The following is a 22,401-nucleotide window of genomic DNA, read 5'->3' as shown; positions in this document are numbered from 1 at the left end:
TGCAGGGGTTTCCAAGGCTCCGAGTCACTGGATGTGGAACACAGGACCGGCAGGCATGTGTTCGGAAATGCATAGTCCTTCTTCAGGCTGTGATAGCATCATGATGGAATGAGGTAGTATTTATATGGTGACATGGAGCAGGGAGGAACTACATTACCCAGTGTCCTATGCGAGCTGCTACGGTGGTCAGGAGGTAACATTTTTAGTGCATTGAAAGAGGCATAGGGGGATGTGTGGTGTACATGGATACTAGGAATAAAAAATGGATTTAAGAATGAATATTCTATTTCAAAAGAGTAAGTAAGGTTATATGGAAAGGTGGGAAAAAGATATTTGTTATAGAGGGGACTGGAACTACTTGAATGGTGGATATGGGGCTGGCCCTGTAATGGTGGGTATTGGTAATACATGAGCCAAAAAGTACAGCTCAAATTGATTAGGGACGTGCAGATTCAGAGGATGGCCATAAAGGCTTTATTGAAAGTGGGAAAATTCTATATAGAAAATTTTGGATGCATACACATGTATACATATATGTGTACACATGTGTATACAGAGAGATTAAAAAAAAAATCAAAAATATACAAGAAAAAAAATGTAAAAAAATTATTTAAAAAAAAATTTAAATAAAGGACATTATATGTATGAATGTAAATTTAAGTGTGAATTTAGTGTGAATAAGTGTGAAGATAATAGAAATAATGAAAATGATTATTAAATAGGCCAGTGGATTAGTCTCTAGATGACTTTATGCAGAGACATGGATTATAAGACGGAGTGAACCTCCAAATCCTCATTGAGGCCTCTTGGCGCCATTCTTCCCAGAGTGTATATCCGAAAAGTTTCTCTTGCGCAAAGGCGCCGGAAATGTTCAGATTTCGGAAGGCTCTTGGAGATGGTTTCCACCCAAACTCGAAGGCCTGTGGATTGTTGATGGTGAAATTCTAGAAAATGTCTCACAACACTACGTTTGTTGGTGCCATCTTCTACTGACCGTCTGTGTTCGCTAAATCTCTTTCTGACGGTTCTAATAGTTCTGCCTACATAAAGTAGGTTACAGGGGAAGGAAAGACAATAGATGCCGAATTTGGTGGAGCAGTTATAAAAATCATCAAAGATGTAGGTCTTGCCCTTGGTCGTAAATTTTTTTTAATCCGGAACACTGACCACCCAACGGCTATTCCAGAGGTGACGTTTATAAACGGCACTCTAGAAATAGGCATCCACTTCCCTGTCATTTCTTTTACAATACAGTGGTAGGGAGATGGTTAAATGAGATCTGTGGTTACATTATACACCTTTATTTCATTATATCAGCATTGTAATAGCAATACAAACAATAGTTCAATTGGACAATCCAATATACACTTAGTTGATAAGTTCATGTTCCTTTTCATGTTCCGAGTTCTGACTGTCTCCAGGCCATCTCTTTCTACAACTTTCTGGATTCCTTGCATGCATTGCAGCTTCACCTCTGCTGTTTACTTTATATACGCTTTAAAGAAGACATCCAGGAAGCATATACTGTTAATACATAAACTGTCCCTTAAAGTACAATTTTAGCCAAAACTTTTTATTTACTTTAAGATTTACAGTGGAGAAGGGTTAAGATGGCCCAACATTCAGTTGGTTCAGGGGGAACCAGCCACATTTTGATCCATCTATGGGCAGGCTGGTTGTACTGAAGTCAACCTATTAATTGATTGCAGTAAATCCAGCCTGTTGGGTTTCTTCCATGCGATCACTGCCAGCAGCTATACCCGCCAGCAGTGATCATTATATTCTGAGGGCGGGGAAACCTCACCTCATGGACAGGTGTGGGCTTTACACTGTGATGGGATATTTTCCTTCACTTTCTGTCAGGAAAATAAGTGACAACAAATTTCTCTAACTAGAACATAGACAAACACAAAAACACATCTTAGTGTGAGGAAGGGTTAAAATGTCTGACAAAGTTTTTCTTGTGAATCTTGTTGAAGGAAAAACCCCTGGTAGAAAAAAACCTGGTAGAAATATGAGCTCTCCCCCACTCGATTAAAAAAAAGTTTGTCTTTCTGTTTAGAAATGCAATGAATCTTAATCAGGTTCACCTGACAGGAAGCACCATGTAAGTCTATGTGCAGGCGGATGTAAACAGATCTTACATCCGCTTATCTCTAAGCCCACCCAGGTCTGAAAAAACATTAAAAGGAATGCATTCTTTTCTGTTTTTCAGGACATACAGTAAATGCGGTGGGTTGGAGGTTGCCTGATGTGAACAGACCCATGTCTGTTTTCAATCGCCTACCTATAAATCCAACACAGGTCTGCACAGGTCCGGTTGCAAAATGCGAAACAAAAAAAAAACTGAAAGAACACAGATGTCACAAAAGAGACATCAGTCCTGTTCTATCCGTATTCAGTAAGGGACCTGTTCATGGATTCCCTGCTTAACAAACAAGAGGATGGCAATGTAAAAGGAACCTTACTCCTTCCTTTCATCTTCCCAGAGAACAACCAGGACTTGTATGCCAACAACTATTTTTTTTGTTTAATTTTGGATAGAGCAAGGGAGATTTAAAACCACCGTCAGATCTCTTTTCACCATCTGTGTCCCATTGTGAAGATTTCCCTTCACTTCCTGCCCCATAGTCAAACAGGAAGTGAGAGGAAAACCCTGCAAATTAAGGGAATTCCTTGGGGACACCTAGGTCACCAGAACTAGTGTTCCCATTGGAAGATTTTCCCTCTATTATTATTCTGGGGACAACCCAAATTTGGGATTTTCTTTTACTTTCACTTTCAATGATAATGATAAACAGGGCAACTAGAGAGAATGAATCTCCCTAACGGGGGGTACAGACAGTAATGAAAACCGACAGGTGTTCTAATCACTCTTCACTAACTAAAAAAAAGTTTTGCCTTTAGTTATATTTTAACTGTTTTAGGCTGAATCTGAAGTTTTTTAAATTAAAACAAGTCTTGCAGTAAAAAAGCAAGGTCTGCTTAACATGTTAGGGTCCCCTTCCCTATTGTAAATAGCAGAATGCATGTAAAAATAATGTAGCACCCTCTAGTGTGTGCTAGGGATGAGCTTCGAGTTCGAGTCGAACATCGGCTGTTCGCCAGTTCGCCGAACAGCGAACAATTTGGGGTGTTCGCGGCAAATTCAAAAGCTGCGGAACACCCTTTAAAAGTCTATGGGAGAAATCAAAAGTGCTAATTTTAAAGGCTTATATGCATGCTATTGTCATAAAAAGTGTTTGGGGACCTGGGTCCTGCCCCAGGGAACATGGATCAATGCAAAAAAAAGTTTTAAAAGCGGCTATTTTTTCGGGAGCAGTGATTTTAATAATGCTTAAAGTCTAATATTCCTTTAAATTTCGTATCTGGGGGGTGTCTATAGTATGCCTGTAAAGGGGCGCAAGTTTCCCGTGTTTAGAACAGTCTGACAGCAAAATGACATTTCAAAGGAAAAAAAGTCATAAAAAAACTACTTGCGGCTATTAATGAATTGCCAGTCCGACAATACACATAAAAGTTTATCGATAAAAATGTCATGGGAATTCCCCACAGGGGAACCCCAAACCAAACTTAAAAAAAAAATGACGTGGGGGTCCCCCTAAATTCCATACCAGGCCCTTCAGGTCTGGTATTGATATTAAGGGGAACCCCGGCCAAAATTTTTTTTAAAAATGGCGTGGTGTCCCCCTCAAAATCGATACTAGACCCTTCAGGTCTGGTATCGATTTTAAGGGGAACCCCGCGCCAAAATAAAAAAAATGGCGTCCCCCCAAAAATCCATACCAGACTCTTATCCGAGCACGCAACCTGGCAGGCCACAGGAAAAGAGGGGGTGACGAGAGCGCGACCCCCCTCCTGAACCGTACCAGGCCGCATGTCCTCAACATTGGGAGGGTGCTGTGGGCTAGCCCCCCAAAACACCTTGTCCCCATGTTCCGATAAGCCCCCCGCCCGCAGACCCCCACAACCACCGGGCAAGGGTTATGGGGATGAGGCCCTTGTCCCCATCAACATGGGGACAAGGGTGGGGAGCCGGGAGCCGGGTGGAAGGTGGAGATGCAATGCTGAGGGGGACTGTTGGTGAGGTGACCCACGAGGGAGGGGCTCTACCTCGGGCCGGGGCTCAGGTCGCTGGCCTGGAAGGATCCTACCACAGAAGAAGTTGGAGAAGGCTTTCCTGAAAGGTAGCAGGAGCAAAGAAGGACAGTGTGAGTACATCAGCATGGTGCAGGGGCAGATAAGGGGAGAGACTGCCACATGTAGCTTAAGTCTTCAGCCTTGCCCTGGGAAAACTCCAGATTGTCAGTCAGATGGACTGGGAAAAAAAGCAGCCAGGTGGGCTGGGGAACCCCGCGCCAAAATAAAAAAAATGGCGTCCCCCCAAAAATCCATACCAGACTCTTATCCGAGCACGCAACCTTGCAGGCCACAGGAAAAGAGGGGGTGACGAGAGTGCGACCCCCCCTCCTGAACCGTACCAGGCCGCATGTCCTCAACATTGGGAGGGTGCTTTGGGCTAGCCCCCCAAAACACCTTGTCCCCATGTTCCGATAAGCCCCCCGCCCGCAGACCCCCACAACCACCGGGCAAGGGTTATGGGGATGAGGCCCTTGTCCCCATCAACATGGGGACAAGATGTTTTGGGGGGCTAGCCCAAAGCACCCTCCCAATGTTGAGGGCATGTAGCCTGGTACGGTTCAGGAGGGGGGGTGCTCTCTCGTCCCCCCTCTTTTCCTGCGGCCTGCCAGGTGGAGTGCTCGGATAAGGGTCTGGTATGGATTTTTGGGGGGACCCTACGCCATTTTTTTAAAAAAATTTGGCGCGGGGTTCCCCTTAAAATCCATACCAGACCTGAAGGGTCTGGTATAGATTTTGAGGGGGACCCCACGCCATTTTTTTTTTTTAGTTTTGGCCGGGGTTCCCCTTAATATCCATACCAGACCTGAAGGGCCTGGTATGGAATTTAGGGGGACCCCCACGTCATTTTTTTTTTAAATTTTGGTTCGGGGTTCCCTTGTGGGGAATTCCCATGCGGTTTTCATCAATGAACTTTTATGTGTATTGTCGGACCGGCAATTCATTAATAGCGAGTAGTTTTAAATTACTTTTTTTCCTTTGAAATGTCATTTTGCTGTCAGACTGTTCTAAACACGGGAAACATGCGCCCCTATACAGGCATACTATAAACACCCCCCAGGTACGAAATTTAAAGGAATAATACACTTTTATTGTTTCATTTTAAGCATTATTAAAATCACTGCTCCCGAAAAAATGTCCGTTTTATAAAACTTTTTTTTGCATTGATCCATGTCCCCTGGGCTAGGACCCAGGTCCCCAAACACTTTTTATGACAAAAACTTGCATATAAGCCTTTAAAATTAGCACTTTTGATTATTCGTGTTCGTGTCCCATAGACTGTAATGGTGTTCGCGTGTTCAAACTAATTTTTTGCCTCTTCGCAAGTTCTGGTGCGAACCGAACAGGGGGGTGTTCGGCTCATCCCTAGTGTGTGCTACTAGAGTGAGAGTAGGCAAACTATACCCTGACTTATGCTTAGACTGTGAGTCTGTAATTGGGTCAGAGTTAATACAGTTTAGGCCAGCATGACTCATACATACAGCTCTCTGGTGCCTCCCACTGGCTCTGGAAAGCTGGAGAACATTCTAAAACTAGTGGGCAGAGGTGAGGAGGAGCTGTTCTACATATTTAGGGGCCCTTAGCTAATCTCCAGGAGTTGGGCCTGGGAGGGACTAAGTAAGCCCTTAAATAGATATGGGACATGCTGGGAGGGGAGCCGGGTGGAAGGTGGAGATGCAATGCTGAGGGGGACTGTTGGTGAGGTGACCCACGAGGGACGGGCTCTACCTCGGGCCGGGGCTCAGGTCGCTGGCCTGGAAGGATCCTACCACAGAAGAAGTTGGAGAAGGCTTTCCTGAAAGGTAGCAGGAGCAAAGAAGGACAGTGTGAGTACATCAGCATGGTGCAGGGGCAGATAAGGGGAGAGACTGCCACATGTAGCTTAAGTCTTCAGCCTTGCCCTGGGAAAACTCCAGATTGTCAGTCAGATGGACTGGGAAAAAAAGCAGCCAGGTGGGCTGGAAAAGAGGCAGCCAGGTGGACTATCATTTCCTGCAGAAGTAGAGCTGGGACCAGTGTTTACAAGGGAGTAGAGGTGCTCCAGGATGCAGTTCACAAACACATGTGCTACTTTCCAAAGGGACTGAGAGTTCCCAGCCTGTAAGGGGCTATTGTTAAGCTAACAAAAGTCTTATGCCACGTATTCTGGTAGAGGGGAGGAACCTGGGATTCGGTCATGCTGCTTGCCACAACCTACTCCTAGCTGAGACTTTCCTGTGTATGAAAATAGTACATAGTTTTAGGTTTTTGGTCATCAATCACACGCAAATTTGAGCTCATGACTGTTGCAAATTGAATGTTAACAAATAGAAAAGACTACCATTCTGACCCCAGCATTTTTCATTCTTGTCCCAATCATTTTTGGCTACTACTGTCTATTGATATGTAAACCACTTTATTAAATCAGAAATTTGTGATAAATAACATGTAGTTAACATCAATTTTTGACAATAAATATGTTCAACAATGCTATACCTGGGTCAAGCTGGGCTCCTCCACATCTTCATCCTGGGTGGAAGGCCCAGGTTGGACCTCAGGAGCCTCAGCTGATGTGGAAATAAGTGTTGATAGTGATGGCCTGGGTTCTGTCTGGTCGGACAAAAAATGCATTGGACTTGCCAGAGACATGGCAGCTCCCTGTATTTGTCAATAAAGTTGGGCAGGAAATCAGGGGCTGTGAATTTGTCCACCATTTTATCTGGAAGACATGACACAAGACAAACCCTAATGTCAGGCTAAACTCTCCTAATCTTGTCCCAATATAGGCCTCAACCTATAAGCAGTATAGGCCACTAACCACTGATGCCCCAAGTTACAATTGTACCTTAGTTTGAACGATCTGCGCTAACGATCCTCTGTCCTCCACTCACAGATCATACGTACGTTGCCCGCGTGTTATGCTTTATATACACTGCGCATGCGTGAAACTCCACCCCTTTTCTTTCTAGTGTATTCCCCGTCTCTTCTCTTTCCGGGCAGTGGGAGAGCACATGGCGGAGACACAGCAGGTGTGTGCTGTTATCAGCAACGACGAAGGCCCAAAGCAAGGCAGTTCCAGATCCAGGAGGAGATATAAGGCCTCAAATATGTCCTTGAAGAGATGATGGAGATGGTGGACATCTTGAAGAGGACAGACTATGATGGGAATCATGGACCGTACAGAAACCCTAATGTGAGAAAGGCCAAGATCATGGCTAAAGTTGTGAGAAGTCTGCACAGGAATTTTGGGGTATGACGATCCAAGGATCAATTGAGGAAACGCTGGTCAGACCTGAAATTGAGGGAGCAAGATCAGTATCGAAAGATCAGGAAAGTGCTGCAAAAAAGTAAATATTTGTTGTGTGTTCCTATTATTATTATTACTTTCGTGCTTTTCCATGTGCTTTTCTTTACTGTTGTACAGTTTAAAATGCCAAGTTTGTGTTTCATGGACACAGGAATCGTTCATATTAAACATCGTTCGTTCAACCACTAATACATAATTTTTGGCAGATGCAGGTTAAATACATTTGTTCATGCCTATTTGGATTAAAATAAGTTTATTACATTGTTGTCTAGATGTGTTTGAAACTATAATGAAATGACAACTTTATTCAGTGTCAGGAGAGGACACTCAGCAGCTGTTTACACATCTGGACGCAGGAGCACTAGTGTGGGACACCATAACAACCTTGTTATGGTGTCCCATGCAGGTGCTCCAGTAGATACTAGGGGTCTCTCCATGTGTGAAACAGGTAAGTATTCCCGCTTTTGAAAATGAAAAAATCATGTCTTCAGCTTGGAACTTTGTGCCAAAACAGACAATTGGGGGACACTTCCAAGCAATGTTTCATATTACTATTTCTAGCCTAACATATCTGTCTGCTAAGTATACCTTTTTTTTGTATTCACATAGGGGAGAAAAGAATAGGGACATCTGAGGACACCAGTAACCCCACACCGAATGAAGAAAGGGAACTCACCACACTCACCACACACCATGAAGATGTGGATGCAGAGGTTCAGGAAGTGCTGGGTGAAGTGGGAGAAATGGTGTCGAAAATAGGTCAGTGTCTGATACCACAGCTTTAGGTAATAGATGGATACCTGCATATTTATAATACATTGAGTTTTTCTTAATTTTAGGTGATGTGGATGTTGTGGAAGAAAAAACTCACTTCAGCAGTACAAGTGCACAAATACTAATCAGTGAGATCATGGCGTGCAATTGTGATTTGGAAAAGATAAAGCAAAACATCCATGATGTTCAAAAAAGACTCAGCAACATCATGTATATTTAAGGAAAAATCTAAAGCAAAAACACATTTTAAGTTGTTGTTATTGTTGTACATGTTTTTACAGTTTTAAATGAATTGCAAAGCCAAATTTTGAAGATGCACACAGTGTGTCAATATGTGCTATCTCCCATCATGGGATATCAATGTATGCGTTTTGTGGGTGCAACCCCTTCCTCGTAACTCTAGTAGGTGAGAGGAAGGGGTTGCACCCCCGAAACACGTCCATTGATCCCCCATGATGGGAGCTAGCATATGTTGACACACTGGGGCTTATTTCAAAAAGGCCAAACCACTTTGCACTAGAATGCAATGCAAGTGCACTTGTAGTACAAAGTGGATTGTCCTTTCTGAAATAAGCTCCAGTGTGTCAACATGTGCTAGCTCCCATCATGGGGAATCAATGGACGTGTTTCGGGGGTGCAACCCCTTCCTCTCACCTACTTTAGTGTGGAGGAAGGGGTTGCACCCACAAAACGCGTAAACACTGTGTGTTTTGTGGCTTTATCAAAATAGATGTAGGGAAAATATACACATTTTAGGCATGGAATCATGAGGAAAATCCAAATTTTGAGTCCCAATTTGTGTACATCTTCAAAATTTGGCTTTTAGAGGGGTGAGATCACCCATCTGATGAAGGCAAAATCAACACAGTTTGGACACACTAATGTCTCATATGGCCTTCACTTTAGCAAAGTTGAACTTTGCAAGTTCCTGAGTTGGGGATGTATATGTTATGTTTTTAAACATGCCTGTTTAGCCCCAAAAAAGGCAAATTTATGTCAAACATACATGTTATACACCAAGATGTTGGTTTGTTCCAAAACCGTTTATAACGCACATGTGAATGTGCTTGGAGTAAAATGTTTTATACTCAATAATGTGTGGCTTCTTATTTGAATGCTCAATACCAGTTTATTTTTTAAGTTGGTGTAGTTACAAAGACAATGGAGGTTATTTACTCAAGGAAAATCCACAGTGCACTTGTAGTGCAAAGTGGATTTGCCTTTAGTAAATAACCCCCATTGTGCTGTAAAATTTGCCAAAATCAGGCCATTTTAGGGAGTACAAGCAATTAATTTGTGGTGGAAAAGGATGATTATTTTTATCATTAATGCATTACATACATTAACAACAATAACATTGTGTGTGTGTGTAGTAGACCCACAGCACAACATAATAGTTAGCTGAAGAAGAGATTGTCACCTCATGTATCAAATAAGTTACGTTTGCACTATTGAAGAAAATGGCCAAAAATAAAAGGCCATTTGAGAACCTAGGAGACAGATAAGAAACACAAACAGTAATTCAAATGAAATATGAGTTTAGTTTTTCCAAAAAAATGTATTACACACCTTCCAGATTGGCTTGTAAATCAATTGCCCCCCTACCCACAAAGTACTCAACATAGTTTTGCCATTCTTCGAGGGCGCTTTGGGGGGGCAAGCCAGGACGGCCACTTTCAAGCGCCGTTGTTCTTATTTATTCCAGGGAAAAGTCAGCCTCAGTCGCAACTGAGGTCAGATAGTTGGCTGCATTCTTCCAAAGGTAATTGTGAAGAAAACAGCAGCTAAAGACAATGTGATTTAGTTTGTATTCGGCCATGTTGATGGCCGTAAAGAAAACACTCTTCTGGCACAGGGCAGACGGTAATTAAAAACCCTCTGCTCTGGGGTCAGGGTCCTCATGGGGAATGGCCTCATCAGATGTTCCCCCAGAGCAAAAGCCTCATCCAGCACAAAAATGAACTTGAGGCTCTCCACATTATCCTCTGGAGGTGGCAACCCCAAGGCGCCATTTTGGAGACGCCGGTAAAATTTCGTCTGGGCGATCACTCTTCCATCAGACATACAGCCATTCTTCCCTACATCCAGGTATAGGAATTCATAATTCTCCGTTACCACCGCCAACATCACAATACTACTGAACCCCTTATAGTTGAAGTAGTATGACCCTGAGTTGGGTGGTGGAACAATGATCCAGACGTGCTTCCCATCGATCGCACCACCACAATTGGGAAAGTCCCACTGGTGGTGGAATTGGGAGGCCACAGTCTGCCATTCCTGTAGGTTGGAAGGAAACTGTGGAGTCAAACAAGAAAAAAAATTAGTACTTTTGCACATTGCAAGCAGATTAGACACAAACATTCTTGGCCAACATAAGTATAACATTTATTGAAATGAGTATTAAAAGACAAAAGTATAAAGTCCACTTATCAGATTCCTCACCCCCTCTGATGGCCCACTGTAAAAATTTTATGGTGGGGGGATGTTTTGGACAGGTAACCCTCTCCACTTCATTGAGAGCTGAATGCATAAATAATGTGTGTTACTTTTGCCAGCCCCTCCTTATTTACACTATTGGCAGCCCACTGGACAGGTAAGAAGTGTCATAATCCAAAAATATGAATACACACTGTCCACATTGAAGCACATTTTTACATTCTGCAATTACCTATCAAGAAAATAGGAGAACACAACTTTAAACAGTACCATTTGAAAGTATTCAGGCAAGGCACTTGCACAACATGCTTTGGTGAATTCATCCATAAATATGAACACAAAAGAGGTAGGTATAGTGTGTATGGGTTTGGCAAAGTCAGTAGACAGAGTATTGGTATCGGTTGACTTAGCGGTTAGGGGGGAGGGAGGGTTCCAAATGAGTTTGGGCCCCCCAAAAAAAGCCTCTTGCACTCTGCCTGAATTTAAGGACAACAATAACATTTGGACACATTTTAGAAGGTGTTTAGGGAAAGCACTACAATGGAGCTGACAGAATACATTGTTAAGTCACTAGGCTAGGTGTGTATGGGCCCAGGATAGCATGCTGGGGAGGTTAGTGAAGGCAAATATGCCTGAAGGACAAAAAAGGAGCAGTAAAAGCTTACAGCATGCATGAGGACAAAGAGGACATTCACAGCATATTACAATCATGGTAATTATGGAATGATGAAATAAATACAATACATTAGCAAACATTAAATACATACAATGTGTAAAAGGATAAAACTTACCTTAATATAGTCCTTCTGCAGGACCTGAATTATGGCAGAATAAGTCTCTGGAGTAATGATTTTCAGAGCCTGGGGAGAGTTCCCAGTCATGAATTTCAGGTTCTGGAGACTTCTCCCCGTCACCAAGTACCGCAAGGTGGCGACGAGCCTTTGCTCGGGAGAGATGGCTTGTTGCATGCAGGTGTCTTGCTTCGTAATATAAGGGGTCAGCAAAGCCAAGAGATGGTGAAAGACGGGGTCCGTCATCTGGAGATAATTCCTGAAATCATCAGGATTATTCTCCTGGAGCTCCCGCAACAAAGGCATATGACAGAATTGGTCACGATTAAGCAACAAATTATTGGTCCAAGAACTCCTCCTCCCCCTGTTCATGGACTGGACTTGGGTCAAAGCAATAACTCCAACACCAAGCCCAACAACAGCACTAACTCTACAACGAGTAGACAAACTGAAAAGCATGAGGCTGAAAAGCGTGAATCGTCTCTCACCAAACTTCTTCTAACACGAGATAAACACGAGATTAGCAGAAGGAGCCCAAAGGTGGTGCACTGGCTATTGAACTTCCTTTTTATTGGCTGTCATATGTCCTGTACATCACTACATTCGTAATTGTTGGCCAACATTTGTGTGACCATGTGCATGCAAGACAATTTGGAGCCAACACCCTTCGAGCAAAAATCTATGGTTTTGTTGTCGGAAAGTCCGATTGTGTGTACGGGGCATTAGTGTCTACTAAAAAGAGTAAATCATGCGGAGCTGTACAGAGGATCAAGTCCAAGTTGTGCAGGAGGATCAGGTGGAGCTGTAAATAGGGAGGAAGTTGTCCCTGGTTCTTTTTGTTACTGTCAAGTTGGGCATCCCATAATTCCTGTCCCCATCCAAGTTATTATCCCCTTAATAAAACAACAAAAACAAAGCTCGAGGACTGTTTTCTGTGTCTGTATGCAAGTTGGAAATGCTATATGACTGGCTGTGCAGCAGTAGGGAACCCTGACATTTACAACTCCTATGGGGTAGTTCTACAAAAACGTGAGATCATCTGCTTGGCTTCATGTGTCACAATTGCACATTTTTCTAGGTAGCATCTATGAGAGAACAGTGAAACCAGAAGTATATTATTTTGAGTGCAGTTGCCCTTAATGTATATCTTTTATGGGCATTCAGAGATTTACATAATCATTGCAAGCAGTAAATAAGCTTTAAAACAAGTCTTCTCTGACCTCTGTACCTGCAGCCACTGTGGAGCAATTATCATCAAAGTTCACATTAGAAGCACTGAATTCATTTTGAATTAATTTATATCCCTTTTCATAAATGACTTCCACCCTTCCAACATTTTAAATCTGTTCATCTTTTTTTTTTCTTACACATTGCAGCCCTTTTAAAGCCTATATGTCCATGCAAATACAGTGCCTTGAAAAAGTATTAATACCCCTTGAAATTTTTCAAATTTTGTCATGTTGCAACCAAAAATGTAAATGTATTTTATTGGGATTTTATGTGATAGACCAACACAAAGTGGCACATAATTGTGAAGTGGAAGGAAAATGATAAATGGTTTTCAATTTTTTTTACAAATAAATATTTGAAAAGTGTGGCATGCATTTATATTCAGCCCCCCTGAGTCAATACTTTGTAGAACCACTTTCAACTGCAATTACATTAAATTTTTGGTATGCCTCTACCAGCTTTGCACATCTAGAAAGTAAGAATTTGTGTCCATTGTTCTATGCAATATACAGTGCCTTGAAAAAGTATTCATACCCCTTGAAATTTTCCCCATTTTGTCATGTTACAGCCAAAAACCTAAATGTATTTTATTGGGATTTTATGTGATAAACCAACACAAAGTGGCACATAATTGTGAAGTAAAAGGTGATGATAAATTATTTTCAAATTTTTTTACAAATAAATTATCTGAAAAGTGTGGCGTACATTTGTATTCAGCCCCCTTACTCTGATATCCCTAACTAAAATCTAATGGAACCAATTGCCTTCAGAAGTCACCTAATTAGTAAATAGAGTCCACCTGTGTGTAATTTAATTTCAGTATAAATACAGCTAATCTGTGAAGCACTCAGAGGTTTGTTAGAGAACCTTAGTGAACATACAGCATCATGAAGGCCTAGAAACACACCAGACAGGTCAGGGATAAAGCTGAGGAGAAGTTTAAAGCAGGGTTAGGTTATAAAAAAATATCCCAAGCTTTGAACATCTCTTGAGCACTGTTCAATCCATCATCCGAAAATGGAAGGAGTATGGCATAACTGCAAACCTACCAAGACATGGCCGTCCACCTAAATTGACAGGCCGGGCAAGGAGAGCATTAATCAGTGAAGCAGCAAGAGGCCCACGGTAAATCTGGAGGAGCTGCAGAGATCCACAGCTCAGTTGGGAGAATCTGTCAACGGGACAGCTATTAGTCGTACACTCCACAAATCTGGCCTTTATGGAAGAGTGGCAAGAAGAAAGCCATTGTTGAAAGAAAGCCATGAGAAAGTTTAGTTGGACGGACATGGCTTGGTAGGTTTGCCGCTGTGCCATACTCTTTCCATTTTCGGATCTCGGATTGAACAGTGCTTTGTGAGATTTTCAAAGCTTGAGATATTTTTTTATAACCTAACCTGGCTTTAAACTTCTCCACAACTTTATCCCTAACCTGTCTGCTGTATCCCTTCATGATGCTGTTTGTTCACTAAGGTTCTCTAACAAACCTCTGAGGGCTTTAAAGAACAGCTGTATTTATACTGAGATTAAATTACACACAGGTGGACTCTATTTAATAATTGGATGATTTCTGAAAGCAATTGGTTCCACTAGATTTTATTTAGGGGTATCAGAGTAAAGGGGGCATATTTATTTGTAATAAAAATTGAAAACCATTTCTCTTTTTCCTTCCACTTCACAATTGTGTGCCACTTTGTGTTGGTCTATCACATAAAATCCCAATGAAATACATTTACGTTTTTGGTTGTAACACGACACAATGTGGAAAATTTCAAGAGGTATGAATACTTTTTCAAGGCACTGTAGCAGCATTTAGCTCTGTAATCTAAAGCAGTGTTCAGTGATGTAAAAAAATGTCCAAATCCCGTGTTCATGATGTGTATTTTTACACTTGTAAACGTGTATAAAGATGTGTACATACATGCGCAAATGTGTGCGTAAATATATTTTAGAGGAACTAGAGAAAAGGATTAAGAATAATATGCTTCTACAGACCTTTACACATAATTTACATGCAGTTACATGCATTTTTTACACTAGATGTTTCTGCCAGCTTCTGGCAGCAAGATCCAGTGAAGATATGATTATTTTAATTGTGCTCATGTGCATAAGTCTTTGATGTAACCTGTACATCACGTGACACAGAGCAGCCATATACATTACTACCTTGGTTATGTGCCACCTATAGGTGAATGGACACTGGTAGAATAACCAAAAACAGGAAGTGATCCCCTATATAACCCCTCACATACAGGAAGTAATCCAGTTTTTTCACCAGTGTTTAAAATGGTGGATGGTCATTTGTTGAGCTCTTTGTGAGTTTCCATGCTGTATCCCGCACAGGTTCTAAAAAAAAAATCAAGGGACAGTATTTCTATATTGGATCCATTTCAAAAAGCTACTATGCTAAGATAAATGGTACCTGAGCCTCGTAAAGAAGATTAAAGGATCAACATCGGGGTTCTGCCTGTAATACAACCCTCAGGTGCTGGACCCTGTGTAGTGGAATCCTGGACACCACAGTGCTAAGGCATTCCTGCAGGGTGCTGTACAGGTCCAAGGGAGTGGACCTGCATGCTAAAAGGGTACCCAGTCCTTGAAGGTCCATGTGACAGAACCCACTGCGATGGGTGAAGGCTGGACTTCTGGCTTAGGCTATTGTCCTGCGGCGGGAGTGGTAAGTGGCCCTGTGAAAAACCAGGGTCCAATTATTATTTATTCCCCTGCAACAGTTGTATCTAGGCTGACATGTTTTTTTTTTTTTTTTTAAGTTTTCCTTGCTATGCTTGTTTTGTCCACTAGGGGGCATGGGTTTGCTGCTCTGTGTTTCTCTTCCCAGAGCTGCACAAGCCAAGGGAAGCTTTAGAAAAAAAAAACTTTCTGCTTGCAATGTTTGCCCACTAGAGGGCATAGGTGTGCTGCTTTGTGTGTTCTCCTCCACGGGGGCGAGCATGGGCTCGTGCACGTGGCCCTGGCAGCCAAGGGAAGCTTTTTTAAAGGCTAAAAGCACAGTTAGTTGCTGGCCGGCGGAGGGGACACAGAGCAGTCTGTCCTGGGTGACACGTGAGTCCTATTGGTGATGACAGACACAGCCTAAATTATGTTGCAATAGCTGGAAGAACAGTTCATTGTATAAGATTCTTCCAAGGGGGAATTGTGGTACTGAGGAACTTGTGTATTTGTGTTACAAAGCCAGTTACCACTACTTCAGCAAGCCATGTCTTTTAGGAAGCAACCTGGGGGGAGCTCTGCAGCAAAAGAAGCATGTGTTCCATCAGTGGCCCCTGTAGAGGCTAAATGGAACTCTGCTGCAAGAGCTATACCTGAAAGACCGGATGACACCGGGCAATCTGAGCCGCTGTGTATATCTGGCGTTGTGCCTGCTACAAATGCTTCTACCTCAGAGTTTATTACTAAAGAGGACCTGGCATCAACTTTGGCTGGTTTAGAGGGCAAGATTGCTGGAATGATCGCTTCTGTCACACAAAGTGGCAGGAAGCACGACAGGTCCCCTTCCCCCATTCCTCCTATATTGGAGCAAGACTGAGTTCACAAGGTAGAAGAGGTAATGGCCAGTCAGGCAATTGATATCCAGACAGAGGAATCGCCCTCAAATGATTCAGAGCCTGAAGAGGCTCAGATTATATCAGCCTCTCAATCACAAAAGCTTCTCGTCCATTCTCTTGTACAGATGGTTCATACAGCTTTTAAGTTACCTCCAGTGGAGGTCCCTGAAACACCTTGTTTCTCCCTGGGTTCTTTGAAACCACAGGAGGGTACACAGGTGTTTCCTTTTCACCCACTCTTGAAGCAGGTGGTATATTCTGACTGGGAGCACCCAGTCAGAATATATCTGGACCAGGAGGGCTTGGTATCTGGAGGTAGTGAGATTAGCAGTAGGAAAGCCTTGGATGCTTCTACTTCAGCTCGATATACTGTCACAGAGGCCTATATTCCACCAAATTTACGCTAGCTGAATTTGACGGCTTGGTTATTTAGACCAGGGTGCTAGGAGATTGTGGTGTCTCAGGACCAGTGGTAACTACATTGGTGAATGCCAGGAAGGCGGTCACCAGGAAGGTATATTAGAGGGTTTGAAAGACTTACATTTCGTGGTGTGAGGCCAGAAGTTGGCATCCTCGCAGATATTTGGTAGAGAGAATTCTCTCTTTTCTTCAGTTCTTTCAACAATTAAAGGACAGGTTTCAGCCTTATCAGTGTACTTCCAGAAGCCTTTGGCTTTACATTCCCTGGTCCGGACTTTTGTTCAGGGAGTGACTCACTTATTGCCTCCCGTTAAATCACCTCTTTGCCGGCTGCTCTGTGTTCCGTGATGTACGAGAAAGAAAATTGGATTTTTTCTTCATACCTACCTGTAAAATCCATTTCTTTGAGTATATCACCGGACACAGAGGCCCCTCCCCTCTCTTTTTGGTAGTTCATTGCTTGCTACAAAACTTGAATAAATACTGTATGTGAGGGGTTATATAGGGGATCACTTTCCGTTTTTGGTTATTCTACCAGTGTCTTTTCACCTATAGGTGGTGCATAACCCAGGTAGTAATGTATATGGCTGCTCTGTGTTCTGTGATGTACCCAAAGGAATGGATTTTACAGGTAAGTATGAAGAAAAAAATCTAATTTTTAATGTACCAATAAAGGCTGCTGTATTACAATCTAAACAAGTACCAAATCTACATACTTTGTGATGCACAAGCCTCATAAAGTAAACAAAAACTTCCTTTACCTTCCCTGGCTAAACCAAATCCCCCTTCATTTGTGTCTCCTATATGTCCCTCCTTGACACCGCAGCTCGCAGTAGGAAGGTTTCGGTAGCAGAGAAAGGTAATCAAGAAAGCATTGGGCAGGACTAAGTATGGGTAGGTGCTGTTTGACAAGTTACAGGTTTCTGACTCAACAATGACAATGCTGACACCCTTCCCCCTTTCCAGGGAAGGTTGTCACAGCCTACATACAGAGTAGCAACTCTGCTCTTGATTCAGGAGCAGTGCAGCATCCTTGCCATACCATCATAGGAAGCTGCCTTAGGTGGACTTCACTGACAGGAGACAGGATCAACAGGTATTTGTAAGCCCTTTGCAGGAGGAATAAAAGAATACGATATGTCCACATTAATATTAATGGGGGACCATAGTTCTACGTTAAAGCTAATTTGCTGCTTGATCAGGATATGTATATACAGTATATTACCAAAAATATTGGGACGCCTGCCTTTACATGCACATGAACTTTAACCACTTCAATACCAGGCACTTAGACACCTTCCCGCCCAGGCCAATTTTTAGCTTTCATCGCTGTCGCAATTTGAATGACAATTGCGCGGTCATGCTACACTGTACCCAAACAAATTTTTTATCATTTTGTTCCCACAAATAGAGCTTTCTTTTGGTGGTATTTGATCACCTCTGCGGTTTTTATTTTTTGCGCAACAAATAAAAAAAGACCGAAAATTTTGAAAAAAAACAAGTTTTTCTTTGTTTCTGTTAAATTTTTTTGTAAATAAGTATGTTTTCTTCTTCAATGATGGGCACTGATATGGCTGCACTGACGGGCATTGATACGGCGGCACTGATGGGCACCGATGAGGTGGCACCAATGAGGTGGCACTGATGGGCACTGATAGGCGGCACTGATGGGCACTGATAGGTGGCACTGATGGGCACTGATAGGTGGCACTGGTATGCGGCACTGATGGGCACTCATAGGTGGCACCGATGGGCACTCATAGGCGGCACTGATGGGCACTCGTAGGTGGCATTGATTGGTACATATGGGTGGCACTGATGGGTACTTATGGGTGGCACTGATAGGTGGCACTGATGGGCACTGATAGGTGGGCACTGATGGGCACAGATGGGCACAGATGGGCACTGACAGGTGGCACCGATGGGCAATGAGAGGTGGCACTGATGACACTGATTGGTGGCACTGATAAAACTTATTGGTGGCGTTGCTGGGCTTAACTGAAACATAATGGTGCCAATCAGTGCCCATTTGTGGCCACTGACTGGCACAGATTGGGCACATTGGGCACATGTGGATGGCCATGGGGTACATACATGGCCATCCACATGTTGCCCCTTCCCTGGTGGTCCTAGTGGCGATCCCTGGTGGTCCAGTGTGTTCCTATTGACATCGTGATCAGCCGTGATTGGACACGGCTGATCACATGGTAAAGAGCCTCTGCCGGAGGCTCTTTACCAAGATTGGTGTAGCGGTGTGTCAGGCTGACACACCGGTTCACCGATCGCTGTGATGCGCACCCCCGCGGGCGCGCGGCGGCATGTTATCCTGCTGGACATCATATGACGCCCAGTCAGGATAACGCAACCACTTCCCGGACGTCAATCTGCTATACGCCGGGCGGGAAGTGGTTAATGGCATCCCAGTCTTAGTCCGTAGGGTTCAATATTGAGTTGCCCCACCCTTTGCAGCTTTAACAGCTTCAACTCTTCTGGGAAGGCTATTCACACGGTTTAAGAGTGTGTCTATGGGAATGTTTGTCCATTATTCCAGAAGAGCATTTGTGAGGACTGATGTGGACGAGAATTCCTGGATCGCAGTCTCCAATCTAATTCATCCCAAAAGTGTTCTATCAGGTTGAGGTCAGGACTCTGTGTAGGCCAGTCAAGTTTCTTCACCCCAAACTCGCTCATCCATGATGTCTTTATGGAACTAGTTTTGCGCACTGGTCCAAATCATTGTGTGGAGGGAGGATTATTGTGTGGGGTTGTTTTTCAGTGGTTGGGCTTGGTCCCTTAGTCCCAGTGAAGGGAACACTTAAGACATCAGCATACCAAGACATTTTGGACAATTTCAGGCTCCCAACTTTGTGGGAACAGTTTGGGGATGGCCCCTTCCTGTTCCAAATTGACTGCGTACCAGTGCACAAACAAGAAAGTCATGGATGAGCAAGTTTGGGCTGGAGGAACTTGACTGACCTGCACAGAGTCCTGACCTCAACCCAAAAGAACACCTTTAGGATGAATTAGAGCGGAGACTGCGAGCCAGGCCTTCTTATCCACATCAGTGCCTGACCTCACAAATGCGCTTTTGGAAGAATGGTCAAACCCCATAGACACACTCCTAAACTTTGTGGAAGTCTTCCCAGAAGGCTACAGGTTCCAATTGACAATCCTGTGTAGAGAAAGAAATATTGTTGCATTTCAATTTGATTTATTTATTTTGACACTGGTACATGATCCCTACGGCAGTGTTCAGCTTTCCATACCTTTTTTGCTTGCTTATTAGTCCCACAAATGGTCATAATTGACTGCTCCCCCCCCCTCCCCACCCCCTGGCTAGGCCCTGTCCTTTGAGGGGGAGACCTTACCACCACTCCAAGACTTGCTTGTCCCCTACTACCTCCATGTGCAAAACCTTTGCCTCTCCTTTTAGGTTTGCCTGACATTTTCAATACAGGGGATTGCCAAACTTTACGTAATAGCCCCCCCACACACACACACATACACAGGGGTATGCTGCAAAGATGTCTGCAAACCGAACCAAGGCTGTATTTTCCACGCGTGATGCATAATATTTTACTGTAAAAAAAGGTTATTTTTTGACAGCTTCTTTTTGCTGCCCATATCCCTGTGTCCCTGCTGTGGATATTAGTCCTCTATATATGTTCCAGTGACCATTGTCACTGAGAGTGAGAGCGATCGAAAAAATCTAAAGTATGAGTTGTCAATGGAACAGGAATAGAGAGGAAATCTTTCAGCTGGGGCAATTGCTCCAGTAACAACTGTCTAGGAGAGGGTTAGCCTTCCTTTGGAGAGATCTCCTTTCCATTTTTGTCTCATGGCAAGAAGTGAAGGAAAATCTCCCCATAAGGGCACAGATAACACAATAAGAAAATCCCTTGATGGTTTAAACCAGGTTTAGCCCTTTCACTGCCAGAGCCTGCCAAAGTCTTTTTTGGTTTTGCTTTTTGCACACATGCTACAATGCACATTTTTACATCAAAACTCACTTAAAAACCCAATGGATATAGAGCAGGGGTCTCAAACTGGTGGCCCTCCAGCTGTTGCAAAACTACAAGTCCCATCAGGCATTGCAAGGCTGACAGTTACAAGCATGACTCCCACAAGCACAGGCATGATGGGACTTGTAGTTTCGGGAACAGCTGGAGGGCCACCAGTTTGAGACCCCTGATATAGAGCATTATGGATTTTTTGGGCACATAAACTCAAACCATATGTGGGGGCGAGCATCCATGGACAGGCAAACAGCAATGCAAGGGGTCAATGGTTACTGGTATGTAGTACGTTGATATTAGACATGAGCATTTGTTTTCGTCCAAATGCATTTTCGTCCGAATTTCAGGTATTTTCATTATCGTTTTAACAAACGATAACGAAAGTGCAGAATCCGAACATAAACAAATGCTTTATTTTCATTTTCGTTGCTACAACAGTTCGATATAGATAGGAGATTCGACACGATGATGACAATAACAATTTGTGTCCATCAAACCTGTGGTCGAATGTGCCTAACCTTAGCGCTATTAGTTCAAGTTTATTCTACATAGAGAGAAAAGATTAGACGTAGGGGAGAAAAGATTTGACGTAGGGGAAAAAAGATTTGACGTAGGGCAGAAAAGATAAATAAAAATGATGATGATGAATGTTATTGGCTGATTGTAACCAAAGAGGAGGAGCAGTAAAATAGCTAGAACTAAGTACACACGTACTTTGGCTTATGGTGTCTGTTGAAAGTTCTAAGAAGATTCGACGGAGCAGGTAAACTATACGGCGTCGTACAGTTGAGCTGTTTCGTCGAATCTTCTTTGAACATTCGACAGACACCATAAGCCTTCAATGACAGATTCGACCATAATTTGGATTTTCGGACGAATGCAATTTTTAACGAAAAACGAAATAAATGAAAACGAATTTCGGGAGTAACGAAATAAATTTATTTTTCGGACAAAAACGAAATTCCGAAAGGAAATATTTCAGTGTGCACATGTCTAGTTGATATTAGGATTACAGTGTATGTGTTGGATCTACACATATAACATTTAAACCCAACTGCACTTACATATACAGTACATATAGAACCTATAGTCCAATCATGTGATGGATAGAGGGCCAAATATAGCTCAATGGGAATTAGATCGCCACAACACCAAAATGCCCAAGCCTGAAATTTTAAACAAAAATGTTCCACTGCTATGGTATTACAATGGGGGCTCACTGAGTGATCAGCAAAATACACTGCTGAAAAAAATTAAAGGAACACTTTGAAAACACATCAGACCTCAATGGAGAAAAATCTCATGCTGGATATCTATACTGATATGGGCTGGGTAATGTGTTAGGAACAAAAGGATGCCACATCGTTTGATGGAAATGAAAATGATCAACCTACAGATGGCTGAATTCAAAGAAACCCCGAAAATCCAAGTGAAAAAATGATGCAGCAGGCTAGTCCATTTTGCTGGAATTTCATTGCAGCAGCTCAAAATGGTACTCAGTAGTTTGTATGGCCCCCACGTGCTTGTATGCATGTCTGACAACATTGGGGCATGCTCCTAATAAGATGACGGATGGTGCCCTGGGGTATCTCTTCCCAGACATGGACCAGGGCATCACTGAGCTCCTGAACAGACTGAGGTGCAACCTGGTGGTGGTGGATGGGCCGAAACATAATGTCCCAGAGGTGTTCTATTGGATTTAGGTCAGGTGAGCGTGGGGTCCATTTAATGGTATCAATTCCTTC

This window comes from Aquarana catesbeiana, linkage group LG02 (assembly GCF_042186555.1).
Source record: "Aquarana catesbeiana isolate 2022-GZ linkage group LG02, ASM4218655v1, whole genome shotgun sequence".
Taxonomy (NCBI): Eukaryota; Metazoa; Chordata; class Amphibia; order Anura; family Ranidae; genus Aquarana; species Aquarana catesbeiana.
The sequence above is the reverse complement of the archived record's forward strand: the minus strand, read 5'-3'. Positions refer to the sequence as shown.